The sequence below is a fragment of the Tursiops truncatus genome, chromosome 16 (assembly GCF_011762595.2).
Source record: "Tursiops truncatus isolate mTurTru1 chromosome 16, mTurTru1.mat.Y, whole genome shotgun sequence".
Lineage (NCBI taxonomy): Eukaryota > Metazoa > Chordata > Mammalia > Artiodactyla > Delphinidae > Tursiops > Tursiops truncatus.
Window position 1 is genome coordinate 29,373,052 of NC_047049.1, and position 25,429 is coordinate 29,398,480.

Below are 25,429 nucleotides of genomic sequence, written 5' to 3' on the forward strand. Positions count from 1 at the left end.
AAACTTTTAGAGAGTGTTCAGTGTTCTGCTGACAAAACTGGATTACAAAGTTCTTTTACTTGGTCACTATGGCCTGAAGACTCCAGGTAGGAAAAAATGGGATTTCCTTAAACAGGCAACCCTTTCTTAAAGGATAATAGATGGCTCAAAGGTCTATAAAAGAGGGGAAATGTAGTTTTAAGAAAAAATTTAATGAAGTGTAAAGCTAACCAAAAAAAGTGATTTTTTTCCGCTTAATACAAAAGCATCATGCAATAAACCTAAAAATAAATTTTAAAAAAATCTGTGTTCTCACTTTACAGAGATAACCACTATAAACACCTTACTATATGCTTCTGGATCTTTTTATATTTTTTAAAAAGCTTTGTGAATGAAACTGATCGGCTGTGAGCACAGATTCCTGTATAGAAAGACTTTCTGAGCCAGTTTTTTTAAACTTTTTTCTGCACTCCAGTTAAAAACATTTCACATCATGACACAGTACACAGATTCACATATTTATACGTGACTGAAAAAAGTTTCATAAAATACATATTTACCCCTACTGTTCGCACTGCTCTTATTTTTTTTAATGTTTATTTATTTACTTATTTATTTTCTTATTAGTCATCCATTTTATACACATCAGTGTATACATGTCAATCCCAATGTCCCAATTCATCACACCACAACCCCTATCCCTGGCCGCTTTCCCTCCTTGGTGTCCATACGTTTGTTCTCTACATCTGTCTCAATTTCTGCTCTGCAAACCGGTTCATCTGTACCATTTTCTAGGTTCCACATATATGCGTTAATATACAATATTTGTTTTTCTCTTTCTGACTTAACTTCACTCTGTATGATAGTATCTAGATGCATCCACGTCTCTACAAATGATCCAATTTCGTTCCTTTTTATGGCTGAGTAATATTCCATTGTATATATGTACCACAACTTCTTTAGCCATTCATCTATCCATGGACGTTTAGGTCGACCCATGACCTGGCTATTGTAAATAGTGCTGCAATGAACATTGGGGTGCATGTGTCTTTTTGAATTATTGTTTTCTCTGGGTATATGCCCAGTAGTGGGATTGCTGGGTCATATGGTAATTCTATTTTTAGTTCTTTAAGGAACATCCATACTGTTCTAAATAGTGGCTGTATCAATTTACATTCCCACCAACAGGGCAAGAGGGTTCCCTTTTCTCCACACCCTCTCCAGCATTTGTTGTTTGTAGATTTTCTGATGATGCCCATTCTAACTGGTGTGAGGTGATACCTCATTGTAGCTTTGGTTTGCATTTCTCTAATAATTAGTGATGTTGAGCAGCTTTTCATGTGCTTCTTGGCCATCTGGATGTCTTCTTTGGAGAAAAGTCTTCTTTGGAGAAATGTCTATTTAGGTCTTCTGCCCATTTTTGGATTGGGTTTTTTTTTAATATTGAGCTGCATGAGCTGTTTATATATTTTGGAGATTAATCCTTTGATGATTCATTTGCAAATATTTTCTCCCATTCTCAGGGTTGTCTTTTCATCTTGTTTATGGTTTCCTTTGCTGTGCAAAAGCTTTTAAGTTTCATTAGTTCTCATTTGTTTATTTTTGTTTTTATTTCCATTACTCTAGGAGATGGATCAAAAAAGATCTTGCTGTGATTTATGTCAGAGTGTTCTTCCTATGTTTTCCTCTAAGAGTTTTATACTGCCCGGTCTTACATTTAGGTCTCTAATCCATTTTGAGTTTATTTTTGTGTATGGTGTTAGGGAGTGCTCTAATTTCATTCTTTTACATGTAGCTGTCCAGTTTTCCCAGCACCACTTATGGAAGAGACTGTCTTTTCTCCATTGTATATCCTTGCCTCCTTTGTCATAGATTAATTGACCATAGGTGTGTGGGTTTATCTCTGGGTTTTCTATCCTGTTCCATTGATCTATATTTCTGTTTTTGTGCCAGTACCATATTGTCTTGATGACTGTAGCTTTGTAGTATAGTATGAAGTCAGGGAGTCTGATTCCTCCAGCTCCGTTTTTTTCCCTCAAGACTGCTTTGGCTATTCGGGGTCTTTTGTGTCTCCATACAAATTTTAAGATTTCTTTGTTCTAGTTCTGTAAAAAAGGCCATTGGTAACTTGATAGGGATTGCACTGATTCACTAGATTGCTTTGGATAGTACAGTCCTTTCACAATATTGATTCTTCCAATCCAAGAACATGGTATATCTCTCCATCTGTTGGTATCATCTTTAATTTCTTTCATCAGAGTCTTATAGTTCTCTGCATACAGGTCTTTTGTCTCCCTAGGTAGGTTTATTCCTAGGTATTTTATTCTTTTTGTTGCAATGGTAAATGGGAGTGTTTCCTTAATTTCTCTTACAGATTTTTCATCATTAGTGTATAAGAATGCAAGAGATTTCTGTGCATTAATTTTGTATTCCGCAAGTTTACCAAACTCATTGATTAGCTCTAGTAGTTTTCTGGTGGCATCTTTAGGATTCTCTATGTATAATATCATGTCATCTGCAAACAGTGACAGTTTTCCTTCTTCTTTTGCAATTTGTATTCCTTTTATTTCTTTTTCTTCCCTGATTGCCAGGGCTAGGACTTCCAAAACTATGTTGAATAACAGTGGTGAGAGTGGACATCCTTGTCTTGTTCCTGATCTCAGAGGAAATGCTTTCAGTTTTTCACCATTGAAAATGATGTTTGCTGTGGGTTTGTCGTATATGGCCTTTATGATGTTGAGGTAGGTTCCCTCTGTGCCCACTTTCTGGAGAGTTTTTATCATAAATGGGTGTTGAATTTTGTCAAAAGCTTTTTCTGCATCTACTGAGATGATCATATGGTTTTTACTCTTCAATTTGTTAATGTGGTGTATCACATTGATTGATTTGCATATATTGAAGAATCCTTGCATCCCTGGGGTAAATCCCACTTGATCCTGGTGTATGATCCTTTTAACGTGTTGTTGGATTCTGTTTGCTAGTATTCTGTTGAGGATTTTTGCATCTATATTCATCAGTGATATTGGTCTGTAATTTTCTTTTTTTGTAGTACCTTTGTCTGGTTTGGTATCAGGGGGATGGTGGACTCATAGTATGAGTTTGGGAGTGTTCCTTACTGCAATTTTTTGGAAGAGTTTGAGAAGGATGGGTGTTAGCTCTTCTCTAAATGTTTGATAGAATTCACCTGTGAAGCCATATGGTCCTGGGCTTTTGTTTGCTGGAAGACTTTTAATCACAGTTTCAATTTCATTACTTGCGATTGGTCTGTTCATTTTTTCTATTTCTTCCTGGTTCAGTCTTGGAAGGTTATACCTTTCTAAGAATTTGTCCGTTTCCTCCAGGTTGTCCATTTTATTGGCATAGAGTTGCCTGTAGTAGTCTCTTAGGATGCTTTGTATTTCTGCGGTGTCTGTTGTAACTTCTCCTTTTTCATTTCTAATTTTATTGATCTGAGTCCTCTCCTTCTTTTTCCTGATGAATCTGGCTAATGGTTTATCAATTTTGTTTACCTTCTCAGAGAACCAGCTTTTAGTTTTATTGATCTTTGCTACTGTTTTATTTGTTTCTATTTCATTTTTCTGCTCTGTTCTTTATGATTTCTTTCCTTCTGCTAACTTTGGGTTTTGTTTGTTCTTCTTTCTCTAGTTCCTTTAAGGTGTAAGGATAGATTGTTTATTTGAGATTTTTCTTGTTTCTTGAGATAGGCTTGTAGAGCTATAAACTTCCCTCTTAGAACTGCTTTTGCTGCATCCCACAGGTTTTGGATCATTGCGCTTTCATTGTCATTTGTCTCTAAGTATTTTTTGATTTCCTCTTTGATTTCTTCAGTGATCTCTTGGTTATTTAGTAACGTATTGTTTAGCATCTGTGTGTTTGTGTTTTGTTCGTTTTTTTCCATGTAATTCATTTCTAATCTCATAGCGTTGTGGTCAGAAGAGATGCTTGATATGATTTCAATTTTCTTAAATTTACTGAGGCTTGATTTGTGACCCAAGATGTGATCCATCCTGGAGAATGTTCCGTGCGCATTTGAGAAGAAAGTGTAATCTGCTGTTTTGGGATGGAATGTCCTATAAATATCAGTTAAATCTATCTGGTCTATTGTGTCATTTAAAGCTTGTGTTTCCTTATTAATTTTCTGTCTGGATGATATGTCCATTGGTGTAAGTGAGGTGTTAAAGTCCCCCACTATTACTGTGTTACTGTCGATTTCCTCTCTTAGAGCTGTTAGCAGTTGCCTTATGTATTGAGGTGCTCCTATGTTGGGTGTATACATATTTATAATTGCTATATCTTCTTCTTGGATTGATCCATTGATCATTACATAGTGTCCTTCCTTGTCTCTTGTAGCATTCTTCATTTTAAAGTCTATTTTATCTGATATGAGTATTGATACTCCAGCTTTCTTTAGATTTCCATTTGCATGGAATTTCTTTTTCCATCCCCTCACTTTCAGTCTGTACGTGTCCCTAGGTCTGAAGTGGGTCTCTTGCAGACAGCATATATATGTGTCTTCTTTCTGTATCCATTCAGCAAGCCTGTGTCTTTTGGTTGGAGCATTTATCCATTCACGTTTAAGGTAATTATTGATACATATGTTCCTATGACCATTTTCTTAATTGTTTTGCGTTTGTTTTCGTAGGTCCTTTTCTTCTCTGTGTTTCCCACTTAGAGAAGTTCCTTAAGCATTTGTTGTAGAGCTGAATTCTCTTAGCTTTTTCTTGTCTGTAAAGCTTTTGATTTCTCCATCGAATCTGAATAAGATCCTTGCTGGGTAGAGTAATCTTGGTTGTAGGTTCTTCCCTTTCATCACTTTAAGTATATCATGCCACTCCCTTCTGGCTTGTAGAGTTTCTGCTGAGAAATCAGTTGTTAACCTTATGGGAGTTCCCTTGTATGTTATTTGTCATTTTTCCCTTGCTGCTTTCAATAATTTTTCTTTGTCCTTAAGTTTTGTCAATTTGATTACTATGTGTCTTAGTATGTTTCTCCTTGGGTTTATCCTGTATGGGACTCTCTGCACTTCCTGGACTTGGGTGGCTATTTCCTTTCCCATGTTAGGGAAGTTTTCAACTATAATCTCTTCAAATATTTTCTTGGGTCCTTTCTCCCTCTCCTCTCCTTCTGGGACCCCTATAATGCAAATGTTGTTGCGTTTAATGTTGTTCCAGAGGTCTCTTAGGCTGTCTTCATTTCTTTTCATTCTTTTTTCTTTATTCTGTTCCACAGCAGTGAATTCCACCATTCTCTCTTCCAGGTCACTTATCCGTTCTTCTGCCTCAGTTATTCTGCTATTGATTCCTTCTAGTGTAGTTTTCATTTCAGTTATTGTATTGTTCATCTCTGTTTATTTGTTCTTTAATTCTTCTAGGTCTTTGTTAAACATTTCTTGCATCTTCTTGATCTTTGCCTCCATTCTTTTTCTGAGGCCCTGGATCATCTTCACTATCATTATTCTGAATTCTTTTTCTGGAAGATTACCTATCTCCATTACATTTAGTTGTTTTTCTGGGGTTTTATCTTGTTCCTTCATCTGGTACATAGCCCTCTGCCTTTTCATCTTGTCTATCTTTCTGTAAATGTGTTTTCTGTTCCACAGGCTCCAGGATTGTAGTTCTTCTTGCTTCTGCTGTCTGCCCTCTGGTGGATGAGGCTATCTAAGAGGCTTATGCAAGTTTCCTGATGGCAGGGACTGGTGGTAGGTAGAGCTGGCTGTTGCTCTGGTGGGCAGAGCTCAGTAAAACTTTAATCTGCTTCTCTGCTGATGGGTGGGGCTGGGCTCCCTCCCTGTTGCTCGTTTGGCCTTAGGCGACCCAACACTGGAGCCTACCCGGGCTCTTTGGTGGGGCTAATGGCAGACTCTGGGAGGGCTCATGCCAAGGAGTACTTCCCAAAACTTCTGCTGCCAGTGTCCTTGTCCCTTGGTGAGCCACAGCTGCCCCCCGCCTCTGCAAAAGGCCCTCCAACACTAGCAAGTAGGTCTGGTTCAGTCTCCTATGGGGTCACTGCTCCTTCCCCTGGGTCCCGATAAGAGACCACTACTTTGTGTGTGCCCTCCAAGAGTGGAGTCTCTGTTTCCCCCAGTCCTGCCAAAGTCCTGCAATGAAATCCTGCTAGCCTTCAAAGTCTGATTCTCTATGAATTCCTCCTCCCGTTGCCAGACCCCCAGGTTGGGACACCTGACGTGTGGCTCAGAACCTTCACTCCAGTGGGTGGACTTCTGTGGTATAAATGTTCTCCAGTTTGTGAGTCACCCACCCAGCAGTTATGGGATTTGATTTTATTGTGATAGCGCCCCTCCTACCATCTCATTGCAGCTTCTCCTTTGTCTTTGCATGTGGGGTATCTTTTTTGGTGAGTTCCAGTGTCTTCCTGTCAATGACTGTTCCCGCACTGCTCTTATTTTTTAAAATCTATTCCATTTCACTTTTTTAATTAAAAAAATATTTAGATTCTTATAACTTAAAATCAATTTATTCACTAAGTTGTTTCACTTGATTGAAAAACTATTCTAAAACAGCATATTCAATGTCAGAAATTTTCACAGCAGGGATAGAAAACATGCTCTATTTCAACTGATTTGCAATTTTGGTTGTGGAGCAAGATAAAAGAAAAAGTAAAATATGAGTGAAAAATTAGCAGATTATATCACCTGACCAGAAGTCTTTAGTAAAATAATAAAATGAGGGATATACCCAATCTTTGCACACTTTCAAGTTCCAGCACTCCCAGTGTCAAGCACATTTCTACAAACAAGAAACCAAGAAATGTCCTCCCTTTGCAAAAGGGCTTCACTTAAAAAACAAAAAACAAAACCTGATCCAAACACAACAAAGAGACACTTGTGTGTGATATAATAACATGATAAATTATACTTGGACAGCAAAGAAATGGTTTCATATTTTTAAAACTATAAAATCTGTTAATGAACCACAATTGATTCTGCTGTAGTTTTCTTAATGTATCCTTCCATAAATGCACTTGCACTAGTTAATACAATGACATATTTCACACTTGAAAACACAAAATAATTTCTACATCCACCTGGTTTATTCTTCCATTCAAACCAGGTTTATAAAATATATGCTGTGATTTAAATTAACAGAATAAAGACAATAATGTGTGACATTAGTGACTCTAGGCCTTCTCTTTAACATACCTGGACTGAAGAGAAAAAAGGTTTTAAATCAGGTAAACATTCATTTAGAGGCCCTTACTCAAAGGTAAACAGATTCACTAATGGGAAGCAAATGAGGAGTCAAACAGCCCTATTCAAACTGCTAAACTGGCCACTTGTTGAGTGACACATCAAGGCCTTATTCATTGTGAAAGAACGTGTTCTCACCTCACAGACAACACAACTATATTATGACCTCAGTTTACTATTTTTTAGCAGAGTACAGGATTTTTATTGTCTCTGTCTCTTCACCACCTGTCACTTCTTGCCACTCTAAGCATTTTTATTTTTTTGAATCTAACAGGTACTGTAAATTCCAGCGTGTTCAAATTATATACAAAATAAGAATAAAAAGGCTTCTCAGTAAGGATCTGAGATGCTTCTTATTTGAGCAAAGTTTATGAACTTTAATATATGAACTTTATGATACCTATTTTGGCCACTTACCAAATCTTATGTAGCTTACTTGATGACATTCGAAATAGTTAACACCCTCACTGAAGCCTCCCAACAACCCTACAAAGTGAGATTATTACCAGTCCAATTCTACAGATGAGAAAATGAGGCATAGGATGTTAAATAATACGTCAAAGGCCAAGGACCTAGAAAGTGCCTGATTCTAATCTAGATAATATAACTCCAGCGTTTGTGCTCATAACTGCCTTACGGCAATATGAATACAACAGTGTTTAATGCCCTCCACTTTAATATCTTACAGTGCTCTGGGAAAGAAAAATATTAGGAATAACTGTATCAATCAGTTGATGTCTCAGAAATGAGAAACCTTAACCACCCTCCTTTCTCTTCAAAAGCTACTCCAAAAGACATAATGGAGCCATGGAAGTGAAAAGCCAGAGGAACACCAGTGGGTCAACAAAACTGATCAGGAAGTTTTCAGGGGTCTAACCTTGTCTAGGATTACACTGTGCCTGTCCTATAGTGAATCCAACCCCAATACTGCCCATTGCCATTTGAAGACCTACTTGCCTAGGATCGTTTTGGACTGTTCCTTTTGAGATACAGCCCTAAATGATCTCTGAATGCCTGCTGCATGCTGTAGATTTCAATAAATATTCTTTGAGAAAATATGGGTTAGGTATTTTCAACTCCCTACTGTCATACCAAACTGTTAGCTTGTCTGACTCCAATTATACCTTGAACTCCTTGAAAGTAAGAAATGCCTTATCATTTTTAAATCCTCAATGCACAACACCATTCCTCGCACATGGATGGCATTCAATAAATGTTTGGTAAAAAATGAGGATAAAAACAAATGTTCCTAACACAACGTAATATCAACTCAGATATTTCTCCTTAACTTGAGACTGTGAATAGATGAAAGGTATGTGTATTCTTGATCAAAGTTAAGAATTGTTTACCGTTGTGTTTTTTTTTTTAATTCAACTCATTAGCTATTTTCCTACTAATATAGACCCTTCTTAACTTGTATATGTGACACATGATATAAATATATTTACAGAAAGAAGCCTTATGTGCAAACTAATGGTGAGAGCAAAATCAAACTATAGCCAGATTAAAGGCCTGTCCCCTGTACCTGGTTCACTCTTGAAAACCACAATGTCCTGCCACCATTAAAGAAATGATGCTCTACATTTTTAAGTATTACCCATTTTTACAGGTAGATACAGAGACATATCCCAATCACAAGAAATACTGGAAAGCACTAAGACTATGAATATTTCTGAGATTATAAAAAATCTTATAGTATATTGGATCTTAAAAACTACAGAGTATTTGTCCTGCACTAAAGAAGTCAATGAGTGGAAGCACTGTGCTAAGTGCTCATATATTATCTCACTTAACCATCATAACAACTCCTTGAGGTATGTATAGTTATTATTACCATTTCACAGATAAGGTAACTAAACCTGTAGGTCACACAACTAGCATGTAGGAGCCATAAGTGAAACCAAGTTTTGACTGCTTCCAACTATGCCTCCCATAGTATATCCTCAACAAAACAACTCTGAATTTTCTGAATCATAGATGCCTAACTTTAACACTGTGCTAACATACCATGGTTACTGTTAACTTCATCACTTTGAGAAGTAAAATTGTTTACCTTTATGAGCTCCACAAATACCGTCCCACCTTAACCACTGAAATCTTGAATCACAGGGGTGCTGTTTATCATTAACTTTCCCTTCTCTGAAAATTAGACTTTGTCCCTCCTATACCAGGAAAACACTGTTGGCACCCACCACACTGTTCTGTATAAAACTTGCCACAGCTATTAGTGGTGCTGGTCACTACCTTAGATAACTCTGGAGTCTTAGAAGACTTGAACTCTCTAACACAGTTTCTAAAATATCTACCACAATAAATGCTGAGTAAAAACGTCTGGGAAAAACAAGGAAATTATGTGATTAAATACAGTAAGTTTCTCTCTGCATGGACCAGCTCTTTGAGAAGATCAATTGTATGCTATTTTTGTTCCAAAAGAACAAGAAAGCCAGTTTGCAGATTTTATTTGTTTATATGCCAACAGGCTAAACATCAAAATTGAAGGTATCAAACTGCTTCTCTTTTTCTCAACACTCAAAAACGACCAGGGAAGAAAATTTTATTTGTCATGACTTAGATATGATTTAGATATTTTCCTTTTCCCCTTTTCTGACTTACTTTCACCCAAAATCTCAATGAATGTGGAATCATGCATGGGCCATGAATGGTGGTATTTATTAAAGCAAACCAAGGATCTTTTCTTCTACTCTCCCTCTCAAAAGAGGAAGAAGATTTGGAGGTTCTGCAGAAACATATCAAGACTTATGGATACACTTCAAGTCTTCCCTTGCCCTCACCCTCTACATTCAATCGACAAATTCCACTGATCTTCATACCTGCTTATCTCTTTAATCTGCCTAGTTTTCCCTATCCTTACGCTACCCCAAGGTAAACCAACACAAACAAATGCCTATATAGTATTTTTTTTTTCCCAGTATGCGGGCCTCTCACTGTTGCGGCCTCTCCCGTTGCAGAGCACAGGCTCCGGACGCGCAGGCTCAGCGGCCATGGCTCATGGGCTCAGCCGCTCCGCGACATGTGGGTTCTTCCCGGACCGGGGCACGGGAAAAAAAACAACAACAAATGAACAAAACAAACAAAATAAAAACCTAAAACTATAACACTACTAGAAGAAAATATGGGAGAAAAAATCTCTGTGACTCTGGGTTCAGCAAAGATTTCTTAAATACAACACAAGCATAATTCATAACATTTAAAAAAATTAATCAATAAACTGGACTTCAGAGAAATTAAGACCTTCTGCTCTTCAAAGACACTGTTAAAAGAGAATGAAAAGACAAACCACAAACGGAGAGAAAGTATTTGCAAACTGCATAAACGAGAAAGAACTTTTATCCAGAATACATACTGAACTCTTAAAACATAATATCCAAAAACAAACAACAATTTGTTAATTTTTTTTTTTTTTTTTTTTTCTGCAGCACGCGGGCCTCTCACTGCTGTGGCCTCCCCATTGTGGAGCACAGGCTCCGGACGTGCAGGCTCAGCGGCCATGGCTCACGGGCCCAGCCGCTCCGCGGCATGTGGGATCTTCCCGGACCGGGGCACGAACCCGTGTCCCCGGCATTGGCAGGTGGACTCCCAACCACTGCGCCACCAGGGAAGCCCACAAACAACAATTTGAACAATACTTCACCAAAGAAGATATAAAGATCAAAAAATGCTCAGCATCATATATATCAGTAGGGAAATACAATTCCATTTATATGACTTCTGGAAAAGGCAAAACTTTAAGGACAGAAAATGTATCTGCAGTTGCCAGAAGCTCAGGTTCAAGTAAGGGGTTGACTACAAAGGGGCACAAGGGAATTTTTTGGATCGATGAACTGTTCTGTATATTAACTGTGTGGGAGTTATATGACTATGCTTTTGTCAAAATTCACAGAATGTACTCTAAGAAAAGTGAACTTCATATAAACTATATCTTAATTTTTTAAATGAAAAATAATCACATTCTCTAGAAATTCCTACCAAAACATAGCTGACCCCACTGACTCTTTAATTTTTGATTCTTGCCTTTAAAATATACCTATTTTATACAGTCAGTAAGCAGTGCAGCCTCAATGATGTTATATTAGCATGACTAAAGATCAATTTCGCTCAGGATTTCAGGCTACAGTCTTTCCTAATTTAATTGTGCAGTCATTACTTAAAACTTCCATTGTCTTCTCAACTTTGCATGAGTAAAAACTGTAAAACTTGGTCTCCTTTGACTGTCTATTATTTACTCCATATATAACCAAAACACAATTCTTTGCATTGCATTCAGGGAGCTATATAAATCTGGATATTCTGATTCTGAACAACCTTAGAAAAGAAGGGTGTATTCTAAGATACTCCGGCAATTCCAAATGACATTGGCACATGAATATATAATAATTTTTTCTAAAACACCTTTTTTCATAATTCCTTGCTCAAAAACCTTAGTGATTCACTAGAGTCACTAAACTTAGCCGGCATTCAAGGCTCTCCATGATTTGGTGTCAATCTGCTGTTCCAGTCATATTTCTTCCACTCTCAGACACAAATCCTCCATTCTGTACCAAATGGCCTCATGATCTGTTCATTCCAAATTCTGAAATATCCTCCATGAATTATCTCAGCTTAAACACTCCTAGTTACTAGTCATTCAAAAGACTTACATCTTTATTTGAAGACACGCTGATTTCACCCTTCTGTGAATTCATGCACATTCATTACCTATGGTATTCATTTGTCATTATAAACAACCTTATATTCCTGTTTTACTTATGAATGTCATTCTCATACTCTATAATAGTTTCTTGAGGGCAGATACTGTTTCTCAAATGCTTCTTGTATCCTCAGGAACACAAAAGGTACTCAACAAATATTTAGAAAAAAAAATTAATGTGGAAGTTAATTTTAAATTAATTTTAAATCCCTTTAATTTCAGATTAATTTTAAATTAATTTAAAATACTTACACAACGTTCTGGAAAAGCTTACTTTATAGCTTGAGAGACTAAAGCTAGGGGCACTAGACTTTGCTCCCTGAGGTCTGCTGCTATATCACATTCATCTTCATATTTTCAGAGTTGAATACAATGTCTGACACATGGAAAACGCTCAGATATTTAAATATTTAACTAAATTTCACTTTCTAAGGCCACAAAGTAGGAAATGGAACCCTGGAGTTCTATCCCAATCCCCCCAAGATTATATTAGTGCCTTGAAATGTTCTCTAATTTCTCATATTTCTTCAGATTCTCCCTGAACAGACTACAAACATCAAAAAGACAAAACTGTGCTTTCTCCCCTCTTTAAAGCTCACAGAGCAATTACTACAGGACATGCACAGTAGGGCAGGCAATATTTCCATCAGATTTCTTAAAAGTAACAGAAAGGCAGCTTATATATATTTCTCTGCCCCATGAAAAAACATACCAGTTACTACTCTTCCTACTAGGAAGATTTATTTTTCATCATCTTTAGCACAAATTCTAGAATGCTATCTGCCAGCTCCCATGCCCCAATAAATATGCATCCACAAGCAATTATGGAGATAGATAGCTTATGGGGAGGGGGCACTCTTTGGTCAGGTCCCAATGCTGTCCCGTGGTTAGGTGGAAGGGTAAGTGGGGGTGGGGGGGGTGGCCCTGTGATAAATTACTGCCCACTCTGCTTAGGGGTATTTATCACAGCCCGCTGTCAGGTAAATCACTGGAAAAACACCTCTTCGGTAATTAATGTGAAGTGACGGATGGACAGCCCCTGGGCCCATTAATCAGGAACATCAGCAGCCTACTGAGATTATGAATGTCAGGATGCATAAACTGCCGGTGGATCAATAGGCCCAGGAACTCATCCAAGGCTCTCATTTCCGAGGCATCTCCGGTACATTAGGCTCCCTCGACCCCTCCCCCAATCTAAAATGAAAAGCAAGCCTTCAGAACAAAGGGCAAGAGCTGAGGTCTAAAGTGACCACTGCAAGAAAACAGTCAAGGAACGTGGCCATGGCTAGGGAAGTCACCAGGATAGGTAACATGAGCACAGAGCTATACTGACCAAGAGGCTCTCAGAAATCTCAGTGCACTGGAAAAGCAGGAAGATAACAGTTAACATTCAATACTCAGAGTCTGATTATCTATTTTAGGGGTAATCCAGGTTCTTGCTTCTAATCTTTTACCCTTTTTCCTGTCCACATTTTCCTTTCTTTCATATTGGCACCACTAATACAGAGTAGAGAGAAATAAGCAATTTCTGCTCTCTAACAACCTAGGTAAAAATTTCAATTTTAGAGGAAAAAGAATCTGTATAAAATAAAATCATTGAATTATCCCTGAATTTAATTTAGCCTCATCCTTCATTACCATGACGAACTGAGAATTGCCAGCAGAAGTACCCACAGTGTTTACAATTGAGAAAAAGGTGATCTTCCTGATTCATTAGCATTTACAAAGCCGCCTGCCAATATACGACATGGGTTAAAGGCTAAACTGTGTGGTAGGATTCCAGAGAATTAAATCAGCTCTTAATTCTATTTCTTCTCCAAGTCAAACAAAACATTCTCCATCAAAAGAGTCTGCTCAACTTGTAAAACAGAATGGACCTGAAAGAGAATTACTGTTTGCTCGTCACCCAAAGTTTAGTCAAATTTGTATGGGAGATTCGGCTGTGCTCAGCCTCGTACTGAACACACTCTAGGCTGGCAGTGGCGGGAATGTGACTGCACTTGCTGTCACATCCCGCCAGACCCCAGCGCGGTGCTCTGTGGTCAGACTAAGGCCAGGGCTGCAAGCGTTGGTTAGAAAGTGTCTCAGAGTTACGGCTGCCTGTTCCGCTAAATCTCATTTCATCCTACTGATGGATGGATGGACAGATGGCTGCTTGGTGAAAGCAGCATTATCAGGCAGCTTCTATGAAGCCTCTGAATGATGGATAGCCCTCTTTCTACTTTCTCCAAACCACCATCGATCCAAGCCATATTTCAACGGTCAGAAGCCCAGGAATATTAAGACACGCAATAAGGTTAAGTTACTTACAGTGTAAACCTTTAGAACAGAAATTCTAACACCTCTGCTTTGCTGTCAGGAACTAGGCTGAAAATGTTACAGTCCATTCTTTCTAGCTGCTAACCCAATGAATTCCAACAGCTCAAAGCCCAACAGCTGGGCTCCATTCCTAGGAGCACTTGAAAAGCTAACTTGCCTGCCAAATTTTTTACTAGCCAGTTCTGTGAAATGAATTCTGCAGTTGTAGTGAACAGATCTGTGACTATGCATATCCACTGGCGTGTGAAGCTATTAGAAGCATACAAACCATGCAGAGTTTGTCAATGATATGTAATCGCTAGCCTCAAACGTGTGGTGCCCTGGATATACCAAGTTGGCATGACTACCAACATCAAGGAGGGTGATTAAAACCAGGATAGATTAAAATTTTGTCTTCTGCACATAATCCTAAAATGCTGTTTCTATCTAGCTCGCCTGGCTGGCTTCTACTCTCTTGTGTACATATCAAATCATAAGTACTAATCCTTGCCTGTTTTCACAAGCACACTTTTACATCCACTTGTCTGTCACCTTCTAGACACTTATCTCAGCTTGTTTATTTGGACTACATGCCCTCTTTGTTCCTTCCATGTTATCCTGTGCCCTCAGACTCATACAACTGGACTCTATATCAAAGTTACTTCCATTCATGTGGTTAAAGAAATGGACTCTGAATCCAGCTTTGTGATATAGATTCCTAGACCCCACATGCCCTCTCTTTCTAAGCTCACTCATCCCCAGATGACTTCTCTAAATGCTTCACTATCAACTATACCCCATATCAGCTTGGCTTGGCTCCTGGTCCTGCCCTTCTTGACTGACTCACTGCCACTCTGAGCCAATGTTCAGAGAATTTGTTTGTATTTGTTTTGGGGGTTAGAAAAATGTCTCAGTGGAGTGGCAATTGTCGTTCTTCTTGCCATAATGGTAGTTTAGTTTAATACTTTAATATTTGTGCCTTAACAACACCTATAGTTCTATTCCTAGCAAAAAGAAAAAGAAAAAAATCATGTGCTATTTTTATAAGATATTGCTTAATTATAATGTCTTATCAAGAATAGCAGTGTTGGGTGGGAGGGAGGGAGACACAAGAGGGAAGAGATATGGGAACATATGTATATGTATAACTGATTCACTTTGTTATAAAGCAGAAACTAACACACCATTGTAAAGCAATTATACCCCAATAAAGATGTTAAAAAAAAAAAAGAATAGCAGTGTCCTTCACATAAACATTAAAGAATTTTTACAGAATCTTAAATTACATTATTGAAAAAGATTGTATAGGTCAGAATTCAAATAAAGAAATTGAGGATCTGAGCTTGTAATGTGCATGGTTAGATAGATACTAAGTAGCAAAGCAAAACTGGAACCCAGATTTCAATTAAAAGTATTGTGCTTACTTCATTATATTTCTCAGACATCCCACTTTCATCCTTGGGATTTCAGAGGGAGTGAGGGTAATAAGGACTGAATGTCACTTGTATGTGTGCCTGTGTGTTTGTGGGGAGGAAGGTGTCTACAAGTAATTTAAATTTAGCCACTCATACTATTGTGCTTCCCATCAAAGTTGCCAATGGGTCATCTGAGACTCACTCTCTACCTTAGAGAACAAAATTAGATGAATCCCTGACAACTAGAAACCGCTACCTTTCTCTTCTCCCTTCTTTACCTAGAAGGTTGAAAAGAAAAAAAGCAGAAAGATGTCAAATTCAAGTAGAATCGTAACAGCAAGAAGCTCCACAACTTAAATTAAATGGATAGAGGAGCAATGTGTCCTCTTAATTTCCAAGGTTGTCACATACTGGTCAAATACAGAGCACAAGCTGACTGATTGGACTTCACCCTCTGTTGGTGAAAATGTGTCACTGCTGCATTTCCTGATTGTCAAGCTACTCCATACAGATCTTTATACCTTACAGCTAGCTGAAAAAGACCTTGGAAAATCATGTCCTATAACCTCCTCATTTTAAAGATGAGGAAACTGTTTGAGGAATTTACTTAAGACTTGTAGCTGTTTGAGTGGTAAGTGAGACCAGAACCCAGATCTCCCATCAACTAAACTAAGTAGTTTTATCACCATCATAGCTGCCTTAACCGGTTTTCCACCTAGTATATATACTCAGGATATACTAGCTGAGCAAAGTTTAATCAGGAAGTCAATTGTGCTGCAAAAATAATCACATAATACACATCAAAATACAAAAAAAAATAAACACATAATACACATCAAAACCAAATATATTATTCACACTAAGGCACATCTTCATTAGTAAATGATCAGGATGACTTTTCCCTCCCATTCCCACAAAAATGTCCTCGAACATTGGACAAGAACTCTACTACAACTATTCTTAGGACCAGACAAAACATTTCTCCTAGGAATTCAAAAAAAGGCAACTCCTCAGAAAAAATAACTGGTGCTAGGTGAATAATAAGGAATGACAATTCCTTAAACTCTTACTTTATTTCTATATACTCCCTAAGTTCATAGAAAAGCTGTTTTATTTGCATTAACCAAATACACTTTAGAATAATCAATTTTTTTACAAGGCTATCTCAAGCCAACACAAAGATCCTTTCCTTTCACTAAAAAGTCTTTTTATAGAGTTTCTATTTGGTTAAGAAAGATCTATTAAGCAATAGATTAAGCAAGAGAACAGTGACATTTTTTCAAAATCTGCTGCTGTGAATCACATCTAATTACGTTTTCTGTTCCATTAAGGTGTAGGCTCTACAAGCAAAAGTGAAGTAGTGGCAAAGTAGTACCAACAGTAGTAGCAGAGGAAGAGAAAGAAAAATTAAACAGCTACCTACCATTCAATGAGGACTTAGATATGACAGGGACCGTGCTACATATTTCATATATCTAATAATTTCTCATTTGATTCCAACTATAAAACTATGAGGTAAATATTATTACCTCAATTTTACAAATGAGAAATCTGAAGCTTAAATAACTCAAGATCACATAGCTTCTAAGTGATCTTCTAACTCAAGATCACATAAGCTTCATAGTTGGTTAGGATTTCAAAGTCCCTGCTTTTAACTACTACACTAGACTGCCTGATATTCAGCAAGATGATCTCTTACAATCATCTATTAATTTCATAAATATCAACAATTTGCTTAGAATCTGTATAAATGCATAGCAACCAAAGAGAGCTCAAAGACTGCTGCAGTAAAACAGGAAAATCAACTAGGATAAGAATGAAAGATTAATGCTTTCATGGCATGACTACTCCCAATAACCTTCCAGACTTAAAAGTGCTGACAATAATAATCTACTACTATCTCTGAAACTTCCTCATTCACCTTGCCTCATCCTCAAAGCCATATGGTGAAGAACCTCACCAGGTGTCAGGAGAGGAATTCCCTCTCTTCTATTCCCCGTAAGAATAATCTCTATACTTCTTCCTGCCAACTCCCCTGACCATTTGAAAACGTTACCCTTCTCTACATTCTTCCCTTTCTCCAGAGGCACATGGGAACATGGGAACAATGACCAGTGAAACTGATGACACAGTTCCTAGACTGCAGAAGCCTTCAAAGCAGAATATAGAGTGCACTTTCAAATCTGAATCTAAAAAGAAAAGAAACTTGTACATAAAATACCTGCTGCAGAAGGTATTTTCAGATGTCATCTTAAACAGAATATAACAGTTACAGTATTTTAATATTAGTCTGCTTCAGACATTTACAGCCTTCGCCTCTGTGCATGCAGTTGAACAAAGAATATAGCTTGCATAACTGGAAGAAACATTTCACAAAAAATCTGAGTATCAAGACAATGAAAGATGATTGTCTGGATAGATGATTCCAACGGGATCTTGAGGGCCCCAAAATATGTAAACAAACTATGGCATGAAAAGGTTTTTCTTACAACATAACACAATTCACGCTCCCAACTTATTTTACACTCCACTGGCCACAGTCGCCATGCATTGGCACCAACTGATTTCATGCTTTACAGGCTGGGAAACAGTCCGCAACTTAGTCTCTTTCACACTCCACTGATGTGGTAACCCCATGGTTCACCAACTTAACTGTTCCAAATTTAATGTTTGCACCTACTGTTGACCACCTCAAAAGGTAGTCAGATCAAAGCTTTAATATAACTGAACAACAGCAATATAATATGTAACAGAAATGTACAGAGAAAAGTCTGCTACCTGCTCTGTATATATACCTGGTGGTAGGGAGGAGAGAGGAAAACTCCCTCCTAAAATTTCTTTCCCTCACTATACATCTGGAGGTTGGTCTGTCCTTCTAGACTTATTTGAAATTAGTTCCTCTCCTGGGTCTATCCTGGGTTGCATTGATATCCTATACTTGACAATAAAAGAGTTGAAATGAATAAGGCTTTCAGGGCTTTTGAGGCACAGCACAGGGCTGTGCCTCAAACCTGACATACATTAAGCTTGATTTTTTTTCCCCTTTAGGATTCACAAACTAAAGCTAATAAACCATTAAGTAAATTTTGAAAGTAGAGACTACTAGGTTTAATCTGTGCTAAGTGTCTTATATATGTTATCTCATTTGACCCCAAGTACATACTAAGAGGTAGCTATTATTTTCTCTATTTTACAGATGAGAAATCTGAAACTTAACTTAAGATCACACAGCTTCCAAGTGTTGGTTAGGATTTCGAAGTCCCTGCACTTAACTACTACAGTAGACTAGAATACATGCCTTCTAAAAAATGGGGTAAAACAAAGCATAGCACAGTTTTAAAAAACAGAAATACCAAAGTGCAATAATAACAAAAGAGAATAATTGTAAAGGAGATGGAGTACTTATGTTAGAGATATAGTTACAACAACTCTATGTCTCCTTCCTCTTTGTAGCTACAGTACCAAGTGTGAAAGCCAAATGTGGCTAAGAAACTGAGACACCAAAAGAAGCAAGCTTCATTTTAAAGCAGGCAAAGAAAACATCAGATAATTAATAAAAGCTTCTCTTATACGCAGATTGAAAGTTTACTAATTAGAGTTTCAAGAATAACAAACAATTATCTTAGAATACAGTGATATCTTCAGAGAACTGCCCCTTTAAGGATCAGGAAGACTGTACAGAGTGCTACAAAAGGTTTTCAAAGTAGAATAATCTACTGAACAAACATGGCTCAGGTACTAAATCCTATTCTAATCTATTATTTTTATGATACAAAAAGCAAGATAAATGTTAAAGGTTGGTAAAAGCTAACAATAGGTGATGGTATTTTCTTGCAGCAAACAAATATTTATTAAGTGCACATATTGTACTGAGACCTATGCTGGGACAGTGGAAACTGTAAAGTTGGACCACAGGTAAGAACATGGTTTGAACCACATGAATAATGTAGCCTCCTCTTTAAGTTATCTCTACTTAATTGGGAAGATAAGAAATTTTAGAAAAACAAAAAAAGTTGTTTTAAGGTAGTATATAATTGCCAAACAAAGAGAAAAGTTGTAAATGATAAAAAGAGAGCTATCACTTAGGGCCTGGAATAGCTGAAGAAGATGTCATAAGGTAGGAGGAACTGGAAGCTGGTATGTAGACTGAGAATTGAAGGGAGATATTCCAAGTAAAAGGAATAGCCTGAACAATTTGAAGACGCAGTAAGCAAAAAGCATTATTTTGGGACTTCCCTGGTAACACAGTGGTTAAGAATCCACCTGCCAATGCAGGGCACACGGATTTGAGCCCTGGTCTGGGAAGATCCCACATGCCGCCGAGCAACTAAGCCTGTGTGCCACAACTACTGAGCCTGCGTGCCACAACTACTGAAGCCCACGCACCTAGAGCCCGTGCTCCACAACAAGAGAAGCCACTGCAATGAGAAGTCTGCACACCGCAACAAAGAGTAGCCCCCGCTCGCGGCAACTAGAGAAAGCCTACGTGCAGCAATGAAGACCCAACGCAGCCAAACATAAATAAATTAAAAAAATAAATTTTTTAAAAAAAAGCATTATTTTGGAGACAGCTATAGAAACTACTAGAGCCAAGGTTCAATATAGGAAAGTGTGGAACATTCTGCCAGAAAGATTGTTTTCAGCCTGGAGGGCCTTCAACACTAGGTTTAGACATTCAGTACCCCAAGCAATGGAGACTCAAGTCTAGACCATACAGACAATTCCTGAGAAGTGATACTATTACTGTGTCTCTAGTTCTCCATACCTTCCCTTACACCATCTGCCCATTCATTTACCCTGTCATCTTTTTTAATAGGTACCATCAGGTAAATGTGATGAGACAGCACACAATGTTAACACTGACATTTCTCTTATGCTTGCTTAACCCGATGGTATCAATGAGCAAGTGTAACATTTAACCAAAACCCAGAAACAGGATGAACAGGAGGGATGGGCTCCAAAACAATGTGCCCCAAGTCTAATCCCATACTCAGTAACAAACATTACATCTAGGGGAGCAATCAAATACACTTATTTTGTATAGCCATTCTCAGAACCAGAGAAAGAACTGAACCAAAGCCTGCCCCACATTATATTCTACTCCACAATCCAAATAATACCCAGAAACTCATGCCTTGATACCTGATGAAGACTCCTATAGTTGGCCAAGTGTTTCTGAAACAAATAGCTGGTGATATATGTATATGTGTATAAAATCTAATAAACAAATAAGTAACAGGATATACATTTGTCTGAGATAAAAGCCCAGTCATTCTGGATCTAGATATGGTAACTGGCCTTACTACCATTGTAACAGTTCCTAGAAAAGATAAGACCCATCCCCATTACACTGACTTTTATAGTTTCATTTTCCAGCATGAAGTGATATTTCTAGTCTCTTCAAAACTTTTCAATCCATCCAATCCCTACTCTCATCAACAGAACATCTAACCTTACAGTTTTGAAGACAGAATGAAACAATAACAGCTTGAAAGGAAAAGTAAAACACACTACTTCTACCCCACCAAAACCAACTCCAGCTGTTCGTTTCACAATTGTATCAGCAGAGCTAACAAGGAGAATAGCTACCATTCTAATTGCCCACAGAACCTGAGATGCTCTGCTCTTCTCTCATTTCTCCCCCTTCCCATCTCCTCTGTAACTTGCACACGACCACCTCACTCTGCTGTCCATCCTCCCCAACTGCTGCCCAACAATTCACAGGCTGCCACAGATTGTCAGCACTGTGTTTGGGGACTTGAGAATTACCCCTGTGGGACAGCGCAGTGTGTTAGGACAGCATTTGCCCGGACACAATGTCGCTCTTTATAGCCAGTTGCAAATTAGTTTCTTCTTAAAAAAAAATAATACTCTCAATAAGACAGGTACAAGGAGATTTTAAATAACCAAGATTAAAACTCACTTGGTTTGCTCTGAGATCTGGGCCGTTTCAGAGTCAGGTACGATAAAATCCCATGCCTCTACTCACACGAGCCATGCACATCATCTAGGAACATCTGAAGTCAGCTTTCCAATGCTAACAGAAGCAAAGAGGCTACCAAAAAACATATCAAAGGAGAATCTTCCTTCCCCTTTTTTCTGTGCCTATGGCTCCTCATCCTTAAATTTTATCTGACAGTACTTTGTTTTAAGCTCAGCTCTCAATATTAACATTAAAAGGAAATTCTGGAAATCACCAGTGTCGTTTCATTATAGTTTCCATCCAATTCTTTGCCATGTGCTTCAGCAGCACACAAGTACAGTCATCTTCTGACAGTTGCTGTGCCTGACCCTCTGAAAAATCCTTCATCCTATATATCAGCTTCCCGGTTGCCACTGGCTACACATGAGAGTCAGAAGCTGGAACAGACTGAAAAGATCATCAGAGGATGTGGGGAAGAAAAACCTCTCACAAAACAGCAGGTCATATCAACTTAAGTCTTCTTAGATAAAAGGAATTAATTAAAAATAAACACCTATAGAGTAATATTTTAAAAATTAAAATCAGTTTTACTAGTTATCTAATTAGTTTTCATTTCTAAGTTCTTTGATAGCATTACTCATTCTGCTTTATTATGCTGTACTGAGGATTTAATTGCCCATCTAGTCTTCCCGAATCAGTTCATCAAACCTCTACAATAAAACTGCATCTTTGCTGCTCCCTAACTGAACTACAGGGAAGCTAGAGCTGGACAGGAAGGATGTTAATTCTCAGTTCTTACAGTAGAAAGAGACTGAAAAGAGCAAAGATAGTAATTCAACTTTGAGAAATAATTCCAATATTTAACCAGCCCCTGTTCTCTCTACAACAAAACCAAAATTTAAGAAAGACAGTAAATAGAAGCAAGAAAATCTTCAAAAGACCCTGAACGCCTTTCAGGATATTGCCACTTTCAAACTTGTTTTACATGAGAGTTACAAAATAAAATGACACTTAAAAAACAAAATATAAGCAAACAGAGTAAATAAACAATATTTCTAAAATATACATAAGTATAGTTAACTGACTTACCAAATAAGTGACATTTATTTTTTGAATAATAAAACTCTAGAACGTGCAGATAGACCGTGTCTGAGGCAAATGGTACAAAAAGTTCCCTTCTGACAGATAGCAGCCTCACCTGGAAAATAACAGTAATAAAAATTATTTTTATAAAAATATGTAGTTATCACTTCTTTGACACCTGTCTGTGCATTTAACTTTCATGATCTCATTTCATGAATACTAACAGTTTAACACAATGATTTACCATAGAAAGTGCATTGAAAATAAACACACAATTTTTAGAAGCTCAACAACAAAACAGAATAAGGAAATGTCATCTTCTCTCATTCTCAGTCCTCTGAGAACTAGTCTGAGGGGGACAAAACATCTAACTGCCATCAAAAAAAGAGAGAGAGAGATAAGAAAATAATACAAATGATCAAAACACAAAAAGATGTTCAACTTCTAGTCATTACTATAGTTCTAACTTTTAGGATGGCACATGGTGGATGTTCAATAAGAATATGCTGAGTGGGGCTTCCCTGGTGGCGCAGTGGTTGAGAGTCCGCCTGCCGATGCAGGGGACACGGGTTCGTGCCCCAGTCCAGGAAGATCCCACATGCCGTGGAGCGGCTGGGCCCGTGAGCCGTGGCCGCTGAGCCTGCGCGTCCGGAGCCTGTGCTCCGCAACAGGAGAGGTCACAACAGTGAGAGGCACACATACCGCAAAAAAAACAAAACAAAACAAAAAAAAACAAACAATATTTTGAGTGGATGGCTGGATGGATGAATAAAAAATAAAACTTATCAGTTAGCAAAGAAAAAATAAATCACATCAGTTAGCAAAGAAATCCAAAATAAATATATTATTTTACCCATCAAACTGGTAAAGATGAAAAAAAGAGCAATAAGGTCCTGTTTTGGTAAGTACAGACTAAACAGGACTCCACACTGTTCATGGAGGTACACATTTTATTAATGTAGAAAGCATTTTAACAATATTTCAAAATCTTTTATATATCAAAGGACCTTTGGACCAGGCAATTCTCCTTCAAAGAATGTGTCATAAGGAAATAACTGGATTTCTACAGGATACTTATTCCACAACTATTTATAATAGTGAAAAATTATAAATAACTTTAATGTCCATCTATATGGGCCAGGTTAAATTATGGTACATTTATACTATGGAAAACAATACAGACATTAAAAAGAATAACGTGGGGCTTCCCTGGTGGCGCAATGGTTAAGAATCCGCCTGCCAATGCAGGAGACACGGATTCAAGCCCTGGTCCGGGAAGATCTCACATGCCGCTGAACAACTAAGCCCGTGTGCCACAACTATTGAAACCCATGCGCCTAGAGCCTGTGCTCCCAACAAGAGAAGCCACCACAATGAGAAGCCTGCACACCACAACGAAGAGTAGCCCCCACTCGCCGCAACCAGAGAAAAGCCCGCGTGCAGCAACAAAGACCCAACACAGCCAAAAATAAAATAAGTAAAATAAATTTATTTAAAATAAAAGAATAATGTAGTTCTACAAATATTGGCATAAAAATCTACAAACCATATTAATAAGTTTTTAAGAAATGGAGAATTTGACAAGAAGTGTTGAAAAACAATATAAAGAAAACTTTAAAACATTCCTGAAAGACAAAAAGTAGATTTGAACAAATGGAAAGATATTCCTCATTCTTGGATGGAAAACTCAACATCATAAAGATGTCAGTTCTTCCTAAATTAATTTATAAATGTAATGTAATCCCAATAAAAATCTCAATATGAGCAAGCTTTTTTACAGAGACAGACAGCTGATACTAAAATTCAACAGAAAAATAAACTTGTAAGAATAGCCAATAAAACATAAAAAATTTTAAAGCTGGCCCTTGATATACTATCAAGCCTCTATAATTAAAAGTGTGATAATGATGCAGGAATAAACAAACTGGTATAAAAGAACAGAAGTCCAGAAATAAACTCAATGGAAACTTAATATAGGATAAAGGTGGCATTTCAAGATATTGGGCAAGATTGTACTTTTTAAAGAAAATATGTTGAAACAAGTAATTAGCATCTAGAAAAAGATTAGTAACTCATACATTATGCATTAGAATAATTCCAAATGAATCAGGGATCCAAATGTAACAACTAAAACCATACAAGTACTAGAAGAAAACGTGTGTGAATTCCTCTTTACCCTGGGTAAAGGGAAAGGTTTTCTAATTATAACCCAAAATTCAGATGCAACAAAAGACTGAAAAATTGGACCACATAAAAGCTCAAACACATGCACAGATGCACAGACACACAGACACAGACACACACACACAGTAAAAGACAACTGACAAACTGGGAGAAAAATATGTGCAACATATATCACTATAAACAGCTAATATACCTAATATATATATATTTATTTATATATATATATATTTTTAAAGACACTTAAAAATTGAGGGAGAAAACATCAAAAACCTGATAGAAAAATGAATTTAAAAATACAAGACAATTCACACAAAAAGATATTAAAATGGCCTTTATATATTCTATGAAAAGATCATTAACTACTACTAAGTGAATATTAAAACTGTATCGAGATACTATCTCGAACTATAAACAGGTTAGCAAAAATTTAAAAGCATACCAACATACTCTGACGATGAGGCTGTGGGAAAACTCATGCACTGCTGGTGGGAATTCAAATTCGTACAACCCCTACAGAAAGGGATTTAGCAATACTTAAGAAAACTATATTTGCTTTTAAACTTTTGACCCAACTCTCCTATTTTAGGGATTTACCCAAACATACATTTCCAATGTACAAAAATATATATAAA

At 37.4% G+C, this 25,429-nt stretch overlaps 1 protein-coding gene across 7 annotated transcripts in view; it reads right to left on the bottom strand.

Annotated features, from left to right (window-relative positions):
• Positions 1 to 25,429, bottom strand: part of R3HCC1L (R3H domain and coiled-coil containing 1 like) — an 87,342-nt gene that overhangs the window by 45,309 nt on the left and 16,604 nt on the right. For 6 of the 7 annotated variants that reach the window (XR_012326955.1, XM_033841619.1, XM_073794096.1 and 3 more), the window contains exon 2: positions 22,620 to 22,728. The exons of the other annotated variant lie outside the window; for it this stretch is intronic. The gene's annotated coding sequence lies outside the window, so the exon portion shown is untranslated. The remainder of the gene's footprint in view (positions 1 to 22,619; positions 22,729 to 25,429) is intronic. 7 annotated transcript variants of the gene reach the window in all.